We start from the raw sequence: 23,261 nt of genomic DNA on the forward strand, positions 1-23,261 counted from the left end.
GACCAAGAGCCAGGATTCCTTTGTCCTAGAGGGAAGAATTCTCTGTTTCCAGGACTCCATGACCTTGAGCATCCACCGAGGTTCTGTTCCAGGCTGGTGCACTGCTGAGGGTCACCCAGGTCCTGGCTTGGAGAGAGAAAGGCCAGAGGGCAAGACAAAAGTGGAGGCAGGGACTAGGCCAGAAGGTTGGAAGGCTGAGGCCGCCGGTGGGGGTGATGGATGATGGGCCCCAGCTTGCGAGACATCCCAGGGCTTCCCAGCATTGGAGATCCTAGTACCCCTCACAGAACATGACCTGCGCCTGGCCGTGCAGGGGTCGGAAATTCTGGAGAACTCACACGGAAGCTCAGAAAACAAAGGTAGACAATTTGGCCCAGTAAAAAGCCACATAAGGTGAATTCATCCAGAATTGGGGCCAAAATTTCAAAATAAAGATCCACCTTAAAGAAATTTGACGAGGACCCTATTTTGCAATGTCTAAAAAAAAGGTGAAAAATATATTGATTTTCCCTTCTCCTCACATATAACTATGCAAATTCTTAGGATGAACAAAGTCAATCAAGTGTTGCTGTATTTAAATATATTTAAACAAAATTGCACGACAGCAGAGTGCAATATCCTTTTCATTGCATTTGACCAACCCTAAATAATCACAGAGAGAGGCATCTCTGCAAAATTATTCAGTCTGCCCTGTGACTGCCACTGGGCCCTGGTCACTGTCCCTAGAACTGGCCCGCCCACTGCAGCCTCTGGAAAGTAGAGGAAGCTGTGGCCCCACCCACCCCAGAATGGACTCCTGCGCCCCACCCCCAACATTTCCAACTTCTGATTCATAAAAGCGGCATGGATGCGCCTGATTGGTGCACACCAGTCACATGGCCTTACTCAAGCTTGGAGAGGCAGCCCTCAGCCCCTCCTTCTCCCTGGCCAGGGTCCTGCCTTCCCCCTGAGCCCCCCTTCTTTAGCCCCTCACTGGCTCCTAATGTGGTCCTCCTGAGCCCATTGTCGGTGGGAGAGATGACTGAAAGCGCGATCCCCAGCCCCACGGTGACCAGGGGCACCCAGCGGGCTGTGGGAGAGCAGGGACACACTCACCATCCAGAAAGATGAGGTGAAGAAGAGGGGAGAGTGTTCCAGGCAGAGGGAGCTGCTTGGCAAAGGTGTGGAGGGAGAAGGAACTCCAGCCACAGCTGGAGTGTGTGTGGGCAGGGCTGACTCTTCTAGAACCTTCTAAACCAGACGTGTCCACAGAGTTGGGTTGTTTGTTGTTTTTAATTTGATTCGTTGGCCAACATTTAAAAATCAGGACTTTTCACATGCGACCTCAGATTTCTGGCTTCTCTTGATAAATTGAAAGATCTGGGCCGAGTGCCGGCCAAGAGGCAGCTGTCCCCTGAGAAGGGCCTATTCTCTCCAGTTCATGGCAGTCGCCACCCAGCCCACCTCACTCAACATGTCACCTCCTGACCCCCAGATGTCTGAGTTTCTGACTCCCTGTTCTAAAGCTATAGCCAAGGAGGAATCGGGCCCAGAGAGTTTAAACAACACTTCCAGGGTCACACAGCACAGGGATCAGGGCTACGGCCCCGGGACTCAAGACCCCCAGCCCCGCCCAGCACACTGAGCGTCTACCCCCCAGAAGCCCCCCGGACCCCACCTCAGTCCTCCAGGAGTGGCTGACCCTGGCCCCGAGCCCCCGAGGCCCAGGAGGCCGTGCTGTGGGTGCGGGGCAGCAAACTGGGGAAGGCCCTATCCTGTTTAGGTTTTGTGGTCTCGTGAGTAACTGAGTGGAAAAAAACAAGCTTGAAAAGATAACAGTTACAACGAAATTAAATCAAATCAGGCTCGTGACTCATTTATGGAGCCGTAAAAACAGAAAACAAAAACAAGCTGGCTCTGGAGAAGGGAGGCCAGGATGAGGAGGGGAGAAGTCGGGGAGGGAAAAACTAAACCAGCAGCAGCGGTGGTGGCCTCCTGGGACTGTGCGTTACCCCAACCATGAGGCCCAGCGCCGGCCCCAGAGTGGCCCGGGCCCGGGGGGCTCCGGAGCCGGGACACCTGAGGTCCAGGGAAGGGGCCGCAGACCTGAGATGCCGGCCGGATGGCTGGTCTTGTCCTCCCAAACACCCCCATGAGCTGGAAACCATGAGCGCGCCGTTCTACAGACAAGGAAACTGTCACTCAGAGGGACCGAGGGACAAGCCTCGGATCACACGGCCAGGAAGTGGGAGGATGAGATTCAAACCTGGTCTCAAAGCCTCTCCGAGAGTCAGTCTTGCCATCTGGAAAACAGGCGCCTGAGTCCCAGGCCTGTTCTGGGAGCTGCCCTGGACGCCTCAGGAGCCCCAAAGGCGAGCCGCCAAGCACGGCTGCCCCTCTCTAGTCTCGCTGTCCCATTTGTGCAATAGCAGGGTCACATCAGGCCACGTCGAAGGAAGGCCCAGGAGCCCGGTGGGTCTGACCCAGGGGAGCTTCAAAGCATGGCTCTGCCCATTTCCCGTCAGCCTCTGCCCCCCCCGCCGGAGGGGGGGGATGTAAGAAGAGCTAGAGGTAGAGCCTGGGGGAGCCCGCCCCACAGCCCTGTGACTCCCCAGAGGTTGCCCTGACCCAGGGACGAGATGGTGTCGGCAGCGGGGAGCTGGGCCGGGCGGACAAAGCAGGAGCACAGGGCTGGTGAGAGCAGGATTTAAGGCAGCTGGGAGTGAAGGGGCACTGGGAAGCCACTGCCGAGAAGCACACCGTTCACCACGCTGGGGAGGGAGGGCTTAGCATGGCCCGGCCTGGTGCTGAGCGCTTGACATTTGTTCATTCATTCATTCAGCCACTCTGCCAAGTCTTCAGTGAGCACCTTCTTGAGCCAGGTGCCATGCTGGGGGATAGGAACATAACAATGATCATGAGGGACAGAAATGGAGCTGCCGTCCTTGGGGCGGTAAACAAAGAAGCAAAACCATGATGTCTCAGGTAGTGATAAAAGCTACAGAGACGAACTAAGAGAGGAAGGGGGTGTCTGGGGTCAGAGGAAGCCTCGATGAGCTGTGACGTTTGCGCAGAGACCTAAGGGAGGAGTGAGAGCAAGACACCTTTGGGAAGGTATAGCAGGCCCTGAGAATGGGAAGGTCAAAGGCCCTGGGGTAGGACATGCCTGGCACATTTGAGGGATAGCAAGTGGGTCGGTGTGGCAGGGATGGGGTGAATCCTCCCAACAGCCAGCAGCGCGGGTACTTCCACTATCTCCCCTTACAGAAGAGGAAATTGAGGCTCAGAGAGGGGGAAGTGACTTGCCCGGAGTCACAACATCAGGAAATGGCAGCTCAGGGAGCAGAGTACAAGTCAGGCTGTGCGCGGAGGGGGAGGTTTATGTGACAAGGCTGCGTGGCCCAGGGGTGACTCCCAGGCAGCCTGTGTCACCTGCCCGTGTCATAACCACGGATGTGGTGACTGTGTACCCCAACAAACTTACACCCTATCCTCACCAGCCTGACACTCCTGCTTTCTCTGCCCAACCCCGAGAGCCTCAGCCCTGCACTCACCCTGCCTTCCAGGCCCTCTGAGGTCTAGAGGGCACTGGGTAGCCGAGAACCCAGGAAACTCATTCATGCTAAATTTTGAGTGACTGCTAACAATCCCTGGTTTAGCCCTATGCCTGGGTTGACCTTTAACCAGGTCATAGAAGTTTTGCAGCCTCGGTTTCCCCATCTGTCAAATAATGGGTCCACTTAGGTGGTCTCCACCAGGAGTTGAAGATTCTTGGGTGCACAGAGGGACAGGGCTTCCTGAAGTCACACAGCCAGGGAGGAACGGAACCAAGATGACCCCAGCCTACTGACTGCAGGGCACCGCTTTCTCCTGGAGCTCAGCCCGCTGTCCTGTCTTCACCAACCTCTCCTCTGCCACCACCCTGAACCCCCTCACTGCTCACAGTCCCAGGCCTTTGCACATGCTATCCCCTTCTTGGGAGTACCTTTCCCCTGGGAAATCTCCTCCACTCACAAAGAACAAATAGAGCAGGATCAGGGTGCAGAGAGAGACAGTATAAAGGAGGTGGAAGATATTGATGCTGGCAAGGGAAGGGGGCTCAGAGAAGGCTGCTCTGAGGGGTGGCATCCATGCTGAGACCTGAAGGGGGAGCGAGTCATGTGAATAGGTTTCCAAGCACAGGGAATAACATGTGCAAAGGCCCGGGGTAGAAAGGTCTGAGGCTTATTAGAGGAACAGCAAGGAGGCCATTGGGTTGGGAAGGAGTAGCAGGGGGAGGGTGGGAGGAGATGAAGTCATCAGAGAGGTACAGCGTTTGCTGGGGGAGGGGATTACACAGGGCCTTGAGGACCACGGGGGTGACTTTGGCTTTTACTCTGAGCAAGGCGGGAGCCCTGGGAGGTCTCTGAGCAGGGGAGGGACAGGATCTGACTTAGGTCTAAGGGGATCATCCCCTCTGGCTGTGTGTGGAGAACAAACTGTACGCATGAGGCCCCCAGGCTCGTGGCCTGGGCCAGCGCAGGGCAGTGAAGATGGGGGGGGGGGGTTGCAATGCAATAGCTTGTGGTGAGCAATCAGATGTGGGAGCAAGTGAGAACAAAGGGTCAAGGCTGACTGCCAGGTTTGGGGGTACACCTGGAGGATGGAGGAGCCAGTAACTGAGACGGGAATAGTTTTGGGAGAGGATCAGGGGTTTTTGTGGGTGAGACTCTGGTCTGGAGTCAGGGGAGATGTCCAGGTTGGAGAGATGCGTTTGAAAGTCTCCAGCCTTTAGGTGAGGACAAGGGCTGTGTCTTTGGCACCTGTGCCGTCCCTCACCTTCCCTCCCCCCAGCACCAGGCTGGCCTGGCGGAGGCGTCAGGGAGCATCTCGGGGACCCTCGAATGAATCCACAAGCACGTGTATTGAGTACCTGCCGTGCTTGGGGCCAAGCCGAGCTCTTCCTTTCACAGACTCATTTCTTTCTCGCAACATCCTAAAGGGGTAGATCCCACCGGAGCCCTATGTACAGAGCTGAGAGTGAAGGAATTTGCCCAAGGTGTCCCCAGCATTGGGGAAATAAACTATTGAATTAATTAATTTGGGAAGGCTGCCCTCAAAGAGGTACAGCAGGCAACGGGCGGGGCTGTCAGGGGAGAGCCCCCTCCATGCTTAGCAGCCACTGATCATGATGCTGGGGCTGGGGGAAGCCAGAGGTACCTGAGTCACCGACATCTCAACCCCCAAGCCAGGCGTCTGCTGCAGTGGGTCAAATACACAAGACAGGGAGAGAGACACACAGTCAAAGAGAGACAGGACAAAGACAGGGACACAGGGATCCAGGGAGACACAAAGAGAGACGGAACTCGGGAGGGGCTGACTCCTTTCCCAAACCTCCCTCCCCCAGGACTCCATCACTGACCCCATCATCCTCTCCATCACTACCATCCCCCTCCGGGGAAAGACTGAGCCTTCCCGCAGACAGTACTGGGCTGGAATCCTGGCTCAGGGGCTGCCCACCAGGTGACGTTAGACAGGTGACTCCCTCTCCCCATCTGTGAGGCAAGGCTGATGCTACTTGCACGGCGCCCTTGGCTGCCAGATGAGGTGGAGCGGGGGGGGGGGGGGGGGGGGGGGGGAGCTGGTATCTGGAACCAACAAGCACCCAAGAATGCTAGGTGCCCCCCACCCGGGGCTGAGGGGGGTAGTGAGGACACACTTTCTGAGGTCAGGGCCTGTGTTCCCCAAGGGGTCATTATTCATGTCTTCGTTCTTTCACCAAAGATTTATTGAGCCCCTACTGTGTGCCAGGTGCTGTGATGGGCCCAGGGGACACAGGTAAGTGAAAAAGGCAAACAAAAGCCCCTCCCCTGGTGGAGCTGATGTTCTAGAGGGAGAGACAGACAAGCAACCGACAATTGATGCACATGCACCAGGTAGAGAGAGGGGCAGTGGCGGGAAGAAATCAGGGCACATGGGGAAGAAACGCCTCCCGGAAGGGGGCTCCTTATCACATACTTGCTGAGTATGGGGCACTTTCACTGGATTTATCACACAGAATGTCCCTAGCAATCCAGGAGACAGCTCCTCTTCTTGTCCCCATTTCCCAGGTGAGGAAATAGACTCAGAGAGGTGAAGTGACTTGCCCAAGGTCACTTCTTGAAAGGGGCAGAGCCAGAATTTGAATGGGCCCCAAAGTCCTGGGCACAACCAGAAGCATATCATCCAAGGTGGGATGAGTCAATAGCACTCCAGCGAGATACCAGGGCAGGGGCTTGAATGCGGGACTGTCAGGCAGAGAACGAGGCTTGTGCCAGAGGCCTCAGCAGACAGCAGGCTAAGGACCGAGGGATCTAGGTCCTTGGGCTCCCTGGCAGGGCCCCAGCTCCAGCACCCACCAGCAAGGCCCTAGTTAGGGTGACAACCACACCCAGGCTCAGCCTCTGGCCCGCGCCGCCTGCTGGGAACACACAGTCCTCAGGACTAGGAGGCTCAAAATAGAAAGCTCGGAACCTGGGTCAGAGCCTGGAATGCCTGGGCAGGCAGGCCGGGACTCCTGGATCAGCCCGTGTACTGCCTGGCCCCGGGGCTGGCAGGGCGACAGAATCATCAGGATTCACTGCTAGGGCCTCGGTCCCATCTGCTCCGCTCCTGAAAGTTTCGGAGGTGCCAGCTCCAGGATCTCACGAACCCAAACTCATCTCCTGTCCTGGCTCAATCTCAGACTAGCTGTGTGGCCTTGGGCCGGTCACCTACCCCGAGGGACCTCCGTGTCCTTATCTGCCAAGAACTCGTAGAGTTGTTTGTTCGGTCATTCAGCAAATGTTTGTTGAGCACGGATTACGTTCTGGGCACTGTGCTGGGCGCTGGAGCTACAACAGAGAACAAAGCAGACAAAACTCTTTTTTTTTTTTTTTTTTTTTTACTTTTAAGATTTATTTATTTATTTGAGAGAGAAAGAGAGAGAGAGAGAGGCGCGAGCAGGGGGAGGGGCAGAGGCAGAGGGAGAGAGAGAATCTCCAGCGGACTCCCGGCGGAGCACGGAGCCTGACCAGGGCTCGAGCTCCACGACCACAAGATCATGACCTGAGCCGAAATCAAGAGTCGGACGCTTCACCAACTGAGCCACCCGGGCGCCCCGACGCAGACAAAAATCTCATGTCCTTGTGGATAAGTAAAATCCACAGGTGTCAGATGGTGATGAGCATCCCAGGGGAACATAAAGCAGGAAAGGGGGGGGGGGAAATACGGGGGGGGGGAAAGAGGGGGGGGGGGGGGGGGGGCTCCATATGAAGATGACACTTGAGCAGAAACCTGAAGAAAGGGACAGAAGGGGGCCCTGTGGACACTTGGGTGAAGAGTGTTCCGGACAGAGGGAACAGCCCGTGCAAAGGCCATGAGGCGGCACGAGCTTGGCCTGTTGCGGAGACCCCGAGGAAGTCAGTACAGCTGGAAGGAGGAGTGGCGGGGGAGGAGGAAGAGGAGGTCAGACGATGGGGGGCCTTGTGAGTCAAGGGAAGAACGTGAGGACTGATTCTCCAAGCACTCGGGGTGCAATTCAGCAGGAGAACAACACGGCTGAGCCACAGTTTTAAAGGACCCCTCTGGCTGAATGTGAGGAGGGAATTTCTGGGGGGGGGGGGGCGCCTCGATGGAAGCTTCTGTGCCACGGTGGACAGGAGGCAATGGTGGCAGTGGAAGCAGACGGAAAGACTTGGAGGGCCCGGAGGGCCTCAGGAGGCCCAGCAGGAAGTTGGTGGTCAGGCAGCCCAGCCCGGGAGGCTGACTGGTTTGTCCAGCCTGAAGCCTACGGCGCCCCCACCCCCACCCTGTATGGGCCTGTGGCAGCCCCAGGGCTGGGAAACGTGCCTGGAATGTCAGCCATGAGGCCCAGGGGTCGGACAGTGCCCGTGGGACCCGCCAGTGGCCGGGCGAGCACCCCGGCCACAGCCCTGCCCACACATGGAATCTCTTGGGCCCACTGACCGGGGTAAGTGGTAATTACAGGCCCTGGAGCAGAGGGGGAGGGGACCACAAGCCAGAGCCTCCCCCACAGCCACTCCCATTTACTGAGCACCTATTTCATGCTGAGCCCTCACCACACACCATCCCATCCCCTTGGCACCCCAATCCTGTGCCGCTGGGACCTCCACGTGACCCATCCTGCAGATGAGGAAGCAGACCTGCTGACAGTCCCATAGTAGGCGTCGAGATTAGTACCCAGGACCCCAAACCGCGCTGCCAACAAACTGCTCCAGAGACCGGGGAGAGTCAGGAGAAAGCTCTAGAATGTGAATCCCCTGGGGCTTTCTCTGGGCCTCAGCCCCCTCATCTGTCATTCATTCATTCATTCATTCCCAAGTGTTTACTGGGACCTGCTCTGCACAGGCACCGTGCTGGGAGCGCGATGTAGAGCAATGAACAACACAGACAAAACTCCCCACCCGAGTGATGGTGACATTCCAGGGGAAGAAACCAGTCAAGAAGTCAGATAAGCAAGCAGAGCAATTTTCTAGAGTAGGCTCTAAGTCCTAGGAAGAAGATGAAACAGCATGAGCCGATGGAAGGGAGGGCTAGCCAGGGACGGCCTCTCTGAGGGGTGACTTTGGGACCAAGGCCCGACTCACCTCATGGGGAGAGCTGGGGGGAGAGTGTTCTCCAGTCCAGAGGGGACAGCGAGTGCAAAGGCCCCGAGGCAGCAGCATAACTGGCATGTTCAGCCATAGGCAGGGGGCCAGTGAGGCTGCAGCTGAGCAGGGAAGGGGAGAGAATGGGTGGGCTGGGGTAGGAGGAGGGAATGAAGTTAGAAAGGGCTTCCGGGCAGGGGAGGTGATCCCCCAGAGCTTTGTGGGCTGCTGTGAGGACTCGGGCTTCCACTCTGAGTGCACTGGGAACCATGACGTTTCTGCGCAGGGGAGGGACAGGGTCTGTGTTGGGTTCTAAGGGAATCCCTCTGGTTTAGGAGGGCAAGAGCGGAGGCAGGGAGATGAAGAGAAGGCTGCGAGGGTCCCAGTGGGAGAAGGCAGTGCTGGCCCAGGGTGGGCCAGTGGAGGTGGACGCTTGGACGCTTGGAAGAGCTCACTGACGGCCCGGCCATGGGGCAGAAGAGGGATACCCGGGTCTGGAGCTGGGCAGCCAAGTGGCTGGGGCTGCCATCACCATAGTGGAGTAGATCCCAGGTTTGTGGTGGGGGCAGGGGGCTCTTCTGGGCATGAGGTCCCACTCGGGGTAGAAGAGGGGCACCTAGTCCCCCGCATCCCTGCCTCAAGCACAGTATCAGTGAAGGGGGTCCCATGGTCAGATGGCCCCAGAATCTATGAACCCAGAAATGCGGTGCTGTCGACCTGTGAGAGCCCTGCAGACACAGCTCCCATGACCAGCTCAACCTCAGCCCGGAGTGAGCAAACTCACTGCTCTTTGCTCTGCTCTGAGCATCCCGCCAGGCTCCCTAGAATTCTAGAGGGTAGGGGGTCGGGAGCGGAACAAGGTTGTATGTCCTTTCCACCCGTGTGCCTCCCCCGCCAGCCAAACGGGGCTGAGGAGGACTCATGGCCAGCTCTTCCCTCCACATCTGCATCCAGCCTGTTGCCTTTTGCCCTCTTCCCTGCCTACCCTACCACTGGACTCCGGCTGCTTGCCCCCCGCCTGCTCCCGAAGCCTTCAGAGATGGCACCCAGCATCCCTCGTGGGACTTACAGCTGGGAACTTGGCTCCGGTCCCCGTGACGCCAAACTCCCCGTGCATCTCATCATCACTTGGTTCTCCGATTCGAAGTTCCTGTTTCACAGATGGAGGAACTGAGGTTCTAAGAGAAGGGGCAGGTTCCCAAGGTCACAGACAAGGCAGGGGCAGCGCCAGGATTTAAACTCAGGTCTAATTCCAAAGCTCTTAACCCCCACACGGTACCGATGCTGGCTTAGGTGGGCAAAGACAAGGCTTGGAGTACAAGCATTTTATTTGGGAGGTGATTCCAGAAACGCCAGCGGGGAATGAGGAAGTGAGACAGGAAGGGAGGTGAAAAGGTCGCCTCTGTGGGCTCAGCATCCAGGAACCTCTGTGAGAAGGAGCAGAACACGTGTCTGCATTGCCCCAGCGCATCTACGTGCCCACTACCCCCTCCCCCGGCTAGGGTCTCTCACGTCTGCCCCACACTCTGCAGCCTGAGTGACTCAGGACCACAGCCACAAGTGTGCCCCCCCAGGTAGACACGGAGAGGACCTGGGACTGTGACCTTCCCAGAGGTGTCTTCCGTCCCTCTCTCTTCCCACGCTGCTTCTGACCCAAGAACAGAAGGCTGAGAAACCAGAGCTGGTACAGATGGGAAAACTGAGGACCAGAGGGGCCACCCACATGCCACGGGCTGCTCGGTGGGAGAGTGGCCGAACGGACCTCCCTTCTGGGCCACCTGCCTTCTGGAACAGTACTGGCCCCGGGTCATAGACAATGACCCGCAGGACGCGGCTGAGCTGTGTGACTGCGGGCCGGCCGCTCCTCTTCTCAGAGCCTGTGTCCTCCTCTGAAGAAAGGGACCATTAAGACAGTACGACAACAAAAAACTACCTCCCAAGATTTTTGTGGGGATTCGCTGGGACACTAGATCTAAAGGGCTTAGAACAGCACATGGCAAACAGCAGGTGCTCACATAAATGTTGGTGTTTAGAGGAGGCCATGCCCGGCGCACAGAAGGCGCGCAGCGAGGGTGCGCCTCTTTGTCATTAGAGTTGTCATCGTGGCTTAGGGCCCGTTCCATAACAGCCCGAGCCCAGGCGGTCCCCCAACAGGGACACGATGCTGGCTGAGTGACCTCCCCAATTTCCTGGGTCCCCCAGCCTCTTGCTTCAGGCTGCTGAACTTGGGAGAAACAGAGGAGGAGGAGGAAGGGGCCGGGGCCTAGGCCAGGCCTGCTAGCGCTAACTGCGGGCAGTGACCCCGCCGGAGAGGCCCCTATTCACCCGTCCACCCATCCGCCGGAGCCGCCTGCCCATTCCACGCAGGGGACGCCTCGTCTTGCACAAGACAGGAAGAGGGAGGCCCGGGGTGGTGGCGGGTGACGCCAGGACCCCATGTCCACCCGCTGCAGACAGGATGGGCAAGGGAGGCCCCAGCCAGGCTTCCTGTGTGCTGAGTGCACTGGGCAGAAAGGAGAAGTGGTGTCCGGGGTCACAGGGAGATCCGGGCAGTGCCTCCTGCTCCCCGGCCCAACTGTTCCACCCGATGTCCCTGATGCAGGGGCCCAGAGTTGAAATCCCACCTCTGCCATCTCCCAGCTGCGTGACTTTGGACAACGCAGCTCAGGGCCTCTGAGTCCAGGCCCTGCTGGAGAACAGGGAGGCCGTTCCTCCAAGCCTCCCAGCCCCTTGGGGGTATGTCACCACCGTGCCCATTTGACTGATGAAGAACCCAAAGCCACAGGCTGTTTTCAGGCAGCATGTATTATACTTGAAGATGTAGGGGCACGATGGGAGAGGATAGCTCTGAGGACCCAGTGCATGCTGGAGGCACAGTGATGAAGCCAATGTGCTCTCCTATCCGAAGTCCTGGGCCCCCAGCAGCCATTTACTAATCAATTATGACTCTCTCTCCAAGGAGTCCAGAACCCTGCTCAAGATAGCTCTCCAGCCACTGTCCGATCAAGCACCTGAGACCCGAGGAAGTAAGGAGAGTACGTCTGCTTGCTCCATCCCAGCACCAGGCTGGATCAGAGAAACGCTCCCAAGAAAGAGGCTGCCTTCTGGCAAGCTACCTTCGGATAGTTCTTCTAGAATCAGGGACCCCGAAACAAATCGACTCCTGCCCGCCCAGACTCTCAAGGCCCCCGCCTTGGGGACAAACCTGATCTGAAGAAGGCATCTCCCCAGCAGGGTTGCCAAGTGGTATACGAAGAGCCCATAAGGCAGAAGCGGCATACTGGGGGGACCACAGTGGCAGAGTACCTAAGTAACTGAGAAGAGGCTGGGTCCAGGCTGGGGCGGGGAGGGAGCCAGGAGGGGGACAGGCCAGGTCCCCGGCACGCTGCGGGCTCCACCAGCGGCTCCAGGGAAAATCCAGTGACCCGGAGCCCAAGCGGGGGGGGGGGGGGGGGATGGTGTGAAAGGAAAAATGAAACTGAATGCAGAGCCCTGGGCCTCCCGCCAGCCCCTGGCCATCCAGCTCTGGTTCACGGCCCCCACCCTGGTCCAAGCCACCGTCGCCGCTCACCTGGAAACCCGCAGTTGTTTCCAAGCCGCTCTCCCTGCTTCACCCTCGTCCCCAACACAACCTCCCCACGTGGCAGCCGGAGGGATCAAAAGTGTAACCCTGACCAAGTCACTGCCCTGATTCAACAGCCCCCCACCCCCGTGACCTCCCCTCACATTTAGGATAAAATCCACATGACCATGCCTGGCCCCAGCCCCGGATACCTGGCCCCTGCCCCCGCCAACGCCACCTCTTTCTCTTCCCATCACTCACCTCCCCAGAAATATAAACGTCTTCCTGTTCCGAAAATGAGTCCACCCCGATTCCCACCTCCAGACCTTGGCTTGCTGTTCCCTCCACCTGTAACAGTTCCCCCCTCTTTTCCCTTGGTGGCTGTGTCTCAATTAGTCAGGTCTCCATAAATGCCACCTCCTCTCAGAGCTCCCCCCCCAGCCCCTGCCAGGGGGGTTCCCCTGTTACCCACCCCCTCACTGGACCCCTCTGCTTATGTCTCTATAGCATGTATCCGTGTCCGGAAGGACCTCCTTATTTGTACGTTTGTCTCTCTCTCTCACCGGAATGCCAGCTCCACAAGGGCAAGCATCATATCCACCCTGGTCACTATTATGGCCCGAGCACCTGGCACACAGCAGGTGCTCAAAAGATGTTTGTGGAAAGAGACTGAGAGGAAACGGCTTCAATCGTGTAGTGTAGGGGGTTCTCACTGGGATCTGCCGAGGCCATATTCGCAGTCCTTCCCCGGGAATGAGAGGTCGGTCCCCCTGGGGTGCCAGGCCCCAGCCTGCTGGCAAGAATTCTGAGACCAGTGGGAAAGATGATTGATTCGTGATGTCTGCCACAGGGCAGGCAGGATGGTGGGGCGTCTGCAGGCACGTACGTCTGGTTTGCTCATCGCTGTCTTCGCAACACCGGGACAAGGCCTGGCACACAGCGGGTGCTCAATAAATATTTGTTGAAGGTCAAATACATGGGTTCTTTATCTAATTGGCTACTCCCTTCAGGAAGAAAACACCTTTAGTGCATTCAACCAACAACCATTGGCCAGCCCTTCAGTGAGGCCCACCGTGTGCTAATCCTGAGAACAGGCAAGGGAGAGGTTCTGATTCTCTAGTTGGAAGGAAGAGATGAAGGACGCCCAGCTAATGAGGCTCGATCACAAGGTCACCCAGCTGGGTTCAGCTGACCAGAAAGTTCTTCAAGATCCCAGTCTGTCATGCCTCCCCAGGGCATCCCTAGCCCCCTCCCTAGGGTTCAGGGGATGAGGACAGGCAGCCTCTACTTCCCTTTTGGGGCATGCCACAGGGCTGTGGTTCAACGGAAGCAGGGCCCCTGCCCATCCCAGGCGCGAGCCTCTGAGGGCCTCACCCTCCCCATTCCCAACCCAGACTCTTCCCAGCTGACTATGGGGCGTCGGTTCTCCGTTCCTCTTTTCTCTGGGCAGGAGGAAGTGGGTGGGGTCATGGGAAGATCCGGAGACTCAGTTTCCTCGTCTGACAAGTGGGTTCAACTCCTGGCACCTTCAAAAGCTGGTCTTCAGAAGTGGTGGAGATTCAAAGAGACCATTCATGAAAGATGCTGAGCCAGGGCATGCCAGGTAGTCAGGTGAGAAGGCAGAGGCAGGCAGAGATGCCTCATGACCCCATCTCCCTGCTCAGACCTTCCCAAGGCTCTCCGTTGCTCTCTGCATAAGACCAGCCTGCTCTCCCGCTGTGGAGCCTGTCCAGCCCAGGCCTCAGCCTTCCCTACTCCCCACTCACCCCTCACCTCACAGCTCCAGCTACAGGGTCTTTTAGGTTCACCTACTCCTCTGTTCTGTCCCACCACCAGGGCCTTCACACTCGCTGTGCCCACTTGCTGGAACATTTGTTCCTTCCTTTCTCATCTACTTGGCCTCTGTCACCCTTCAGTTCTCAGCTCGGCAGCTTCTAGGAAGTCTTTCTGACCTCCCCAATCACATCAGCCCTCCTGCCCGTTGCAGGCCCTCGCCGCTCTGTACTTCTCAGTCACAAACTGCCATTTCTGAGAGTGATTTGGCTAATGTCCATCCCCCAGAGTGGACTAGGAGCAGCTTGTGGGCAGGGGTCGTCGCCTCCCCAGCACCTGGCACAGAGTAGGTGCTCCATTAACATTTGCTGAATGAATGAATGATAAACACAGAATGAATAGTGCAATGGACACATCATGCCCCCAGACACTCCCTCTCACATCCTGCTCTGGCCTTGTGCCCTGGGCCACCCCTTACCTGCCCAGACCCCCTCCCCCAGGATGGCTGCTTCAGCTAACCCTGCTCCTCGTCCCCAGAGCACGACCTCCCTCGCCTCTCACAGCCTCATTTTCCTGGATGGAAACCAGAGACGTGGACCTTGATCATGGGCTGGGTTCCCCCGAGCCTGGTATTCTAAGGATGGGTCTTGGGGTCACCCTGGAGAAGAGGTCAAGGCCAGGAAGCCCCCATTCCCGATATCAACTAGAATAGCAGCCCCCCCCCCAATTATGTTATACTCAGGGCAGTCACAACTTAGGTACTTTGACAGGAATTCGGTTATACATGCTCGGGAAAAAATAAAAAGACAGCCTCAGAGAGAAAAGAGCCGACTGATGGTGGATATGCCAGGAGGGGGAGGTATGGGTTAGCGGTTCCCCCACAGTCTCAGTCTGCTCAGATGCAACCCTGTTTCCACATCGTGGCCCCCGGAACACAAGCTAGGGCTCCCCTGGGCGGGACCCAACACAGGAGGGATTGGTGGGCTGAATTTATGGAAACCGTACATCCGCCTCAGTTGGGGAGGGCTGTGTCCTTCCTGTGGAATCCCCAAGGGGAACTTGGCCGTGGTCAATTTCCACCTTACAAGCCAGCTTTAGAGCCTGCACTTGGGAGACGTGGGCCACTGCACTGGGATCTTCTGTTGAACAATGGGTACCACCTCTCAGAAAAAAAGAAAAAATTCAAACCATCGGACAAGATGTCCCCACAGGGAGCACTGAAGGTGGGCTGAAAATTCCTACAGTCCATTCCTGCCCAGTGTCACCTCCGGGCTCCTGAAGGCCCTGTTGCCCTCTGTTCTCAACAAGGTGGAGGTTCAGAGATCCTCTCCCCACTGCCTGGGACCCTCCCCTGCCCCGAGGTCCAGGCAGCACCCCGGACCCTCAGCCAGGAGTCACCTCCAGACCCAGACATAGTCTCCACGGCCATCCCTGGGAGGTTATCTTGCCAAGACTGTTGCCAAGCACAGTGTTTTGTGCACCACCTGTGTGCCAGGCCCTGTGCTGAATAAGACTCTAGCTCCTTGCTAGTGCTCACCTTCAGGGTGGGCACATGACACTGAGCAAATGAGCACATAAATAGGGGACGACAAGTGCACAGCAGAAAAATGAATGAGGGCCGGGATGGAGAACGAGGGAAGGGCTGCAGTAGGGGCTGGTCTGGGAGGCCTCTGGGCAGAGCACAGGCCCAAGTGAGGAGAGGGAGCAGGTCACGGGAAGACCCAGGAGAACAGTGTTCCAAGCAGAGGGAACAACAAGGGCAAAGGTGGGGAAAGTGCGGGGGGGAACCGTGGGGTGTTGTTTAAGAAGGAGTGAATGTCAGCACGGCCAGAGGAAGGCTGGAGGGGCGGGGAGGAGAGGGGCCCAACCTGCAGAGTCCCCTGAGATGGGGAGGACTTGGCTTTCCTGGAGGCAGGTGGGAGCCACGGGAGGGCTCTGAGCAGGGCAGCAGTGTGAATGACTGAGGGTCCGGGAGGACCCCTCAAGGGGTAAGAATGGCGGCAGAGGAGGGGAGGCAGGTCAGATTCTGGACACGGGTGGAAGGTAAGGCCGATGGGGTTGGGGAGAGCAGAGTGGAAAACAACTCCAGGGTCCGAGACCTGCTGGGTGGGATGGCAGCACCATTCTCTGAGCCGGGGAGCGGAGGGGGACATGGCGGTTAAGTGACACCCACGTCTCTGGAGGAGGAAGAGGCTGGGCTCAGGCAGTCCGGGAACAGGGGACCCCATGCGGCTGGCTCACCAGGCACGGGCAGATGAAAGCAGCAGAGAGCTCCACCTCACCTCCAGGGCCACTTGTGAGGCCCAAGGAGGACCAGGCAGGGAGGAGGAGGAGAACCAGAGAGCTGGCACCTGGAGGCCTGGGAAGACGGTGTTCACCACCAAGAGAACAAGCCAGAGAAGGTTCGGCACATCCAGGCCTACCGGCGCGGTCTAGAGGGGAAATGAATGTCAGCAAGGGCTGGAACCGGTGGCCGGCCTGGCTGCGGCCCCATCACCCTCAGAGCCATATTTCTTTGGGGGCAACCACAGAGGCTGAGTCCTGATTGATCTAAGTCAGCCATGGGAACTCCTCTCTGGCTTAAAGGTGGACATGTGACTCCACTGTCACCCTGTCACAGGGAAGTCTACTGGGACATTTAGGAAATATTTTCCTGCTTGATAAAAGAGTGAGTTTCTGGATGAGAAAAATCCCTTTTCTGCCCACCCCCTTCCCTTCCTAATTAAGATGTGGTTATGTGGGATGTGACATCTGGTGCCACAGCAGCCACTGGGGCCCATGAGGAAAAGAACAGTGAAGAGATACCAACCTAGAACCCAGATAGCGGATCCCAGAACAGCCCCATATCCCGACTTCTTGTTCTAAGATTTAATTCAATGTCTTCACTGTTCCAGGCGTGGAAGATGAGCCTAATTGGGACAAAAGGAAACTGGGAATGAACCCTGAGACAGGGAAGAAAATAGAGAGGGGGTGGGAATGAGGAGGCTGAAAAAGGGTCTCTCATTTATTTATTTTTGAGATTTTATTTATTCATTTGACAGAGGGGGAGAGAGAGAGCGAACACAAGCAGGGGGAGCTGCAGGCAGACGGAGAGGGAGAAGCAGGCTCCCTGCCGGGAAGGGAGCCCAACGCAGAGTTCGATCCGGGGACTCTGGGATCATGACCTGAGACGAAGGCAGATGCTTAACCGACTGAGCCACCCAGGTGCCCCTAAAAAAGGAATCTTTTAGAGAGGATTTCATTTGGGGCAGCAAACTCCTGGGGGAAAAAACAGTGTGGCCTTACAGACGCTCAAATCTTCACCTATAAGTCTAGGATGCCGTGGACAGTCACACCTAATGTACAGATGGGGAGACTGAGGCCAGAGGAAGTCAGTAGTGGCCCAAGGCCACACAGCAGAGGCAGACTGGCTCGTGCATCCAGCTGTGCCGACCACCTCCCATGAAGTTCCTTGGGCCCTTCTGAGCCTTGGCTGCTCATCTGCCAATAGGGATGTGAACGGCAGGTGGCCGTCCCAAGGTGTTGTGAGTCTCAGGGATCCCTGAGGCACTCAGCAAACTGGCTGAGAAGTGGTGAGCACTCAGAACCATCGAGGCACAGGGCCTGGGTGCATGGCAGGCTCCACAGGGGTGAGTTCCTGTGTCTGCAAACAGCAGATGCTCCATGAAGGGTGCGCCTCCTCTATGGCAGGCACATTGCCAATCCTGGGCATAACATTGACTCCTGTAATCTCCAAGAGGCCTCATCCACTCCCCAGCTCCTGGCTCCCCAGGCCCCATGTTCAGTGAGCCACCGTTAGGGAGCACTAACTCCCCACTGTGACCTCACTGCGTTCCCTCCACCTCTGCTTGCATGCCTCTTGGGACAGGCAGCTCACTATTCCTCAGAGAGTCCAGGGGCCTCCCCTGACAAAATTCTTTGTCTCTGTGTGGCCCTAGGCAAGTGCCGAAGGCCTCTCCGGGCCTCCCTTTCCATGTGTGTAAAAGGGCATTCACGACAGTCCCGCCTCCGAGGCTGGTGGTGAGGATCCAGGAAGGCCCGAGCTGCAGTGTGTGGTCTACTGTCCCGGAGCAGCATGAAGTCTGGTGATTAGCCATTATTGCTCCCCGCGGCTGACCCTGCTTCCTGCCTCCCACCTCCCGCCGGAGCCCTGGGTCTGTCAGGTTTGGGAGTCAAGGTGTCAGGAGTGTCCCTAGGTCCTGACCCAGGAGCTAGAGGAGAGGAAAGGAGTGCTGAGGCTCCCGGCCCACAGCCTAGCCCTGCGGCCCCTGGCTCCGACTCCCACCCCACCCGGGGCCACCACCGTCTCTGAGGACCCATTGTTCCTTTCTGGCTCCACTCCAGGGTCCTGGCCCTGCCCAGGCTCCCACTTCCCTCTAGTACCCCACCATCCCCAGGGCTCAGGCCTCCCTACAAGAAGGTGCCAGGTATGGCAGCAACTGAGCCATGGGAACGCAAGTTCGAATCCCTGCTCTGCCACGTCCCATCTGTGTGACCTTAGCACTTCACCTCCCTGTGCCTCGGTTTCCTCATTTGTGAAATGGGGTGACAGGACCTCACAGAGCTGTACTGAGCATTCTATGAGTTTGGGGGTGGCAAAGTGCCCGGCATGTAGGAAGCCTCAGGGGACACTAGTCCCACGTCCTCTGCTCCCCCAGGCCTAGAGGGCAGAGCCAGGAAGAGCAGATGCAGGGGTGGGGAGGGTGCCACTGGCCATGAAGCTGGGGTGCCATGAGCAGGGCACTGGATGAGGAGTCCAAGGCCAGGGCCCTGGCTCCGACCCTGCTGTGTGACCTCTGGCAGGCTGCAGACATCTCTGGGCCCCAGAACGAGGGAAAGAAGAGGCTGGGATCTTCTGCTCTCCGTAGGAAGCGGGGGAAGGGGCGGGGGGCTTGGAGCCAAGTTTTCTTTTCATTTTTTTCTTTTTAGCACAAAGGGCTTGAATGAAAACCAGCTGAAGGGACAGAGAATCCTATTGTGAAGGCACCTGAGATTCCTGGGCAAGCGGAAGGGGCAGCATTCGGGGTGTTGGGCTGGGCAAACAGAAGCCAGGGTATCAGCCAGAGACAGGCAGGGGGCAGCTTGGTTGGGGGTCTCCTACCCCTCCCTCAGGGTGCTAGCCTGGGCGTCCAGGGCCCTCCCTCGGGCATCTCCTGCTCAGCCACAGTTTCTATGTGCAGACATGGGTAGATCATCTTGCCCCTGTTTCGCCATCTGGAAAATGGGTACAGTAACAGTACTGTCCCTCTAGGTAGGAGCAGGTATGTTGTTACAGTCTCAGCGCAGGCTCCTCCGTCCGACAGGCTTGGGTCTGATAGTGGCTTTGCCACTCACTTGCGTGACTTGGGGTAAGCCACTTTAACCTCTCTGAGCCTCAGGTTCCCCAGCTGGGAGACGGAAACACTAACAATACTAGCCTGCTGGGCAGACGAACCGAAATGACTCAACATGGAGCCTGGAGCACGGCAAATAGTAACAGTTATTACTGTTGCTTTTCTTCTTATTGTCACATGAGCTCGACCTGCTGAGGCCCCCTCAGAAGAAAGCAAGCCCTCTTTCTTCTGAGTACTCATTCATCTCAACAATTCCATCATGTATTTCCTGGGCACCTACTATGGGCCAGTCTTGGTGAAGCCAACATTCTGGGAGAAGAAAGATGTTAAAGTCAGGACTTGTGTGTGAAAGGCTTGCTCAGCAATACCATCCACCCAAAACCTGGCCACCCATGGCGGCTCCGCACTGGATTCTTGCTGGGCTCTGGGGACGCAGCCCTCATCTGGGTGAGGGTGGGAGACTAGCACGTGGAAGAGGCAACAGCCCGTGATGGAGGGTGCCCCAGGTGGCCTCAGGAGCCAGAGGAGGTCAAGGTGGGCTTCCTGTAGGAAGCGATTATGAATAACAATATGTATTGAGTATTATTATGGGCCAGGCACTGTTCTTTTCACAACAACCCTTCACAGGAGGTTTTCTTCTCACACACTCATTCTGTGGGTAAGAGTCTGAGACCAGGGAGGTCAAGTAGCCTGCCGGAGGTCACACAGCAAAGACACGATGGAGCTGAAATTCAAACCCCATAGTCTGAGTCCCTGCACTGCTCCCCAGACAGTGCTCTCCAACCTCCACAGGCCCCTGCCCATCTCCCCCGGCCGAAATCATCTGAAGCTTCATCCTCCTACCTTCCAGGGGTCCTGAAGGCCGGAGCCCTTCACATAGGGAGGAAGGGGTGGGGGTAGCCGACAGGTGTCAGGTGTCCCGAGCACAAACTCCTCAGAGGCAGAGCCTGGCCCTTGTCATCCCAGTAAACGGAAGGAGGGGACAGACATTTTTTGAGGCCTCCCTGCACCCCCGCTCACTTGATTCTCATAAGAACTCCCAAGGAGGTCAGCACTGGGTAATCCTCACTTCCAGAGGAGATGCTTGAGGCAAGGAGGCTCGGGGGCCCATTTGATTCCAGACCCTGCTGAAGAAATGAAGGGGGCAGCCGCCAAAGTGACTCACGGAGCCTCAGTTTGACCCTTTGTGAAATGGGGATGACCCAGGTCCCACCTCTCGGGACTTCGGGGAGGAGCGAGGTGCAAACGGACCTGTTCCCCAGGGGCCTGGCCGGCTGTTCTCACCGCCACTATTATTGTTATGGTGGTGCCACACCCCGGCAGGCCTGTGAACCCCTGCAGTTCTTCCTGTAACGAAACCCGCCTGCCCGTGAGACCTCAGCGAGGGGCCCTGATCGCTCACTTAATTATAATCTTTGGGGAAAGGAGAACACCCCCCCTTGAGCTGCTGGAGAAGCCACTGGCGTGGCTGCAGCCTGTGGGGGGTAACCTGATGCCCCTCGGCCAACCCGGCTCCCAGGTCTTTGTCTCGGTCCTGCCCAGATTACTCTATTTTTCCAACCCCAAACCAGGGCTGGCATGAACTCAATGCTCAGCATTGTCCTGGGACCAGGCCCTCCCAGGGCCCCCGGGGCCAGGCCTCATCCTTCCTCCAGCTGGGGATCCGGCCCCCAGGAGGCGTCTCCCGGGAAATCAGAAACCCAGCAGGGCCAGCTGGGGCAGCCTCCCGTGTACCGGGTCCTAGGCTGCTTGCCTGTCACCTCATCAAACCTTTACCACTTCGCTGCAGGGAGGGGCCCGCTGTGTGCCCATTTTCCAGAGGGAGAGACTGAGGCCCGGGGAGTCAGATGCCCACCCTGGTTGATGTAGGTAGAATTGGCAGAGCCCAGGCCAGGCTGAATCAGGATGCCTCCCCCGAACCGAGTCTGGGTACCCCAGACCTGTAGCTGGAACCACACATCAGGGGATTTCCAGGGCAGTTATGTCCCTTCGGCGGGAGGTCCTCCAGGGATCTTCACAGCGTAGAGATGGAAGAAAGCTGGATCATGAGGCAGAAGGCAACACGGCTAAGGGCTCAGATTTCCACAGCAGCTGCTCCAGGTTCAAGTCCAGCTCTGGGCCCTGCCTTGCACAAAGCCTTGCTCCTCTCTGAACCCCTGTCTGAAGCTATAAAACTAGGTGGGGAGGGGAATCAGGCCATCGGCTGGGTGAAACACTTAGCAGGTACTAAGTGCTCCATTAACAGGAGCTTACAAACCAGAGCTTGAAAATGGCAAAAGTTATTGGCAGGCACGCAGCAGCTGGGAAAAGAGAACCCAGACAGCAGGAGAGCCCTCCTGCCCCGTGTCACCCACATCCGGGGCCAGAGCTGAACACTGAGCAGCACCATGGGCTACCATGGATGCCCACCCACCACTCCAGGTGGGGCAAACTGGTGACACACTCTCCTTTGCTCCCTCTAGATCACCACCTTCCCCAGCCTAATCTGTGCCTCGGAGGCTGACCTGGAGGGATGCCACCAACCCTGCCCTGAGCTTCCTGTGGGGTTCCCTGAATGGAGGAGATGGGAGGGCTGGGGGAGCCTGACAGCCCCCTCCGTGCTGTGCCCCCAGCCCCCAGGCTGGAGCTGTCCTTCTTGAAGTTCTCAGCTCCTGCCAGGGGGGGGCCTCTCCCTGCACCCCATCCCTGCAAACATCTGCTCCCCACTGATGCTGGCCCCACTCTGCACCTTTCCTTTGTTGGTTCCCTTAACCCTGCCCACACCTTCGAAAAGAGTCACTTTATTCAATTTTCCCTGAGGTATCTGGTTTGAGAGGTCTGTTTCCTGCCACACCCCGACGACGACAGATCCGAAATCAATAAGGTAAAATGTTAGGATTTGACTGAGCAGCTGATGGGGACCTGAGGCTCCTTATAACCATCTCCTGTGACGTTCCAGGTGGTTGTGGGCCTTCCTAAAAGAAGAATGAGCGGAGGAGACAAAGTAGGTTCGGCAGCCAGGAGGCTCAACCAGGATCCTGGGTGAGGGCCCTGAGGTCAGTGGAGGTCAAGGGGTCCATCCCCCAGTCTGGCCACTTCTCCATCCCGGGTCCCTTATCCTACCTTTCCCCTTGGCTCAGCACCTCCCTGCAGGAAATGGGAACCACATGCAGGAGATCATTGCAGAGGGGCCCCCAAGCAGGACCACTGCACCCCCACAAGGGAGGTTCTGGCTCCTACTCAGGCCCCAGCCAGAGAACGGGCAACACTGAGGAAATCTGGCTCCAATGGGACCTCGCAGTAGGGGGGGGGCTGGGGGGTGGGGACACCCTGGAGAACACCCACTCCCCCAGGTTCCCTTCTAGTCCAACCTCATTTCCCCCAACTGATCAGGCTCCTGCCCAGCCCTTCTTGCAGAGAAGAGTTTGGGGGGGTTTCTGTTGTTGTTTTGGGGGTTTCGTGGGTTTTTTTTTCTACATCTACATACACGATTACTCAGTCTGTAACTTGTCACACATGCCTAAATGGAATCATTTTGTGTGCACTGTTTTCATTTGGCATCTGGCCTTCTTTTTTCTCTTTTCCTTTCTGCAAAAGCCTTCTCTCTCCCCGTGTTGACAGTTGAGAATGGGTTTTTACATATTTTTCTGTAAGCATGAAAATCCCATACAGACTATGCCTGGACAAGGGATCTCTTTATCTGTCATTTCTTTTACAAATCAGGACCACATTGTACACCCTTTCCAGCATCTTGCTTTTCTCATGTAAGAATCTCCGCACAAACAGGAATTCGCCTTGATTGTTCACAGCAGCGGTCTTCACAATTGCCAAAAGGTGCAAACAACCTAAATGCCCATCAACAGATTAATGGATAAACATAATGTGGCCTATCCACACAATAGAACATTATTTGGCCATAAAAAGGAATGAAGTACTGACTAATACATGCTAATTAAAAGAAGCCAGACCGGAAAGGTCATATATTGTATGATCCCATTTATAGGAAATATCCGAAATAGATAAACCCAA

The 23,261-nt window shown here is 57.0% G+C and overlaps 1 long non-coding RNA gene across 5 annotated transcripts in view; it reads right to left on the reverse strand.

Annotated features, from left to right (window-relative positions):
* Positions 1-11,067, reverse strand: part of LOC112809879 (uncharacterized) — a 63,768-nt gene extending 52,701 nt beyond the window's left edge. Inside the window, exons 1-2 of one of the 5 annotated variants that reach the window (XR_012375608.1) lie at positions 9,655-10,941; positions 6,715-6,830 (exon numbers count right to left, since the gene is read on the reverse strand). This is a non-coding gene — a long non-coding RNA (uncharacterized lncRNA). Of the gene's footprint in view, positions 1-1,834; positions 6,831-9,654 lie in introns of those variants that run through there. The other 4 variants (XR_003204684.2, XR_012375609.1, XR_012375610.1 and 1 more) reach the window with 4 other exon arrangements.
* Positions 11,068-23,261: the final 12,194 nt, after the last annotated feature.

This window comes from Callorhinus ursinus, unplaced genomic scaffold, assembly GCF_003265705.2.
Source record: "Callorhinus ursinus isolate GAN/ISIS: 27379988/994484 unplaced genomic scaffold, GSC_fseal_2.0 scaffold53, whole genome shotgun sequence".
In the NCBI taxonomy this organism is placed as follows: domain Eukaryota; kingdom Metazoa; phylum Chordata; class Mammalia; order Carnivora; family Otariidae; genus Callorhinus; species Callorhinus ursinus.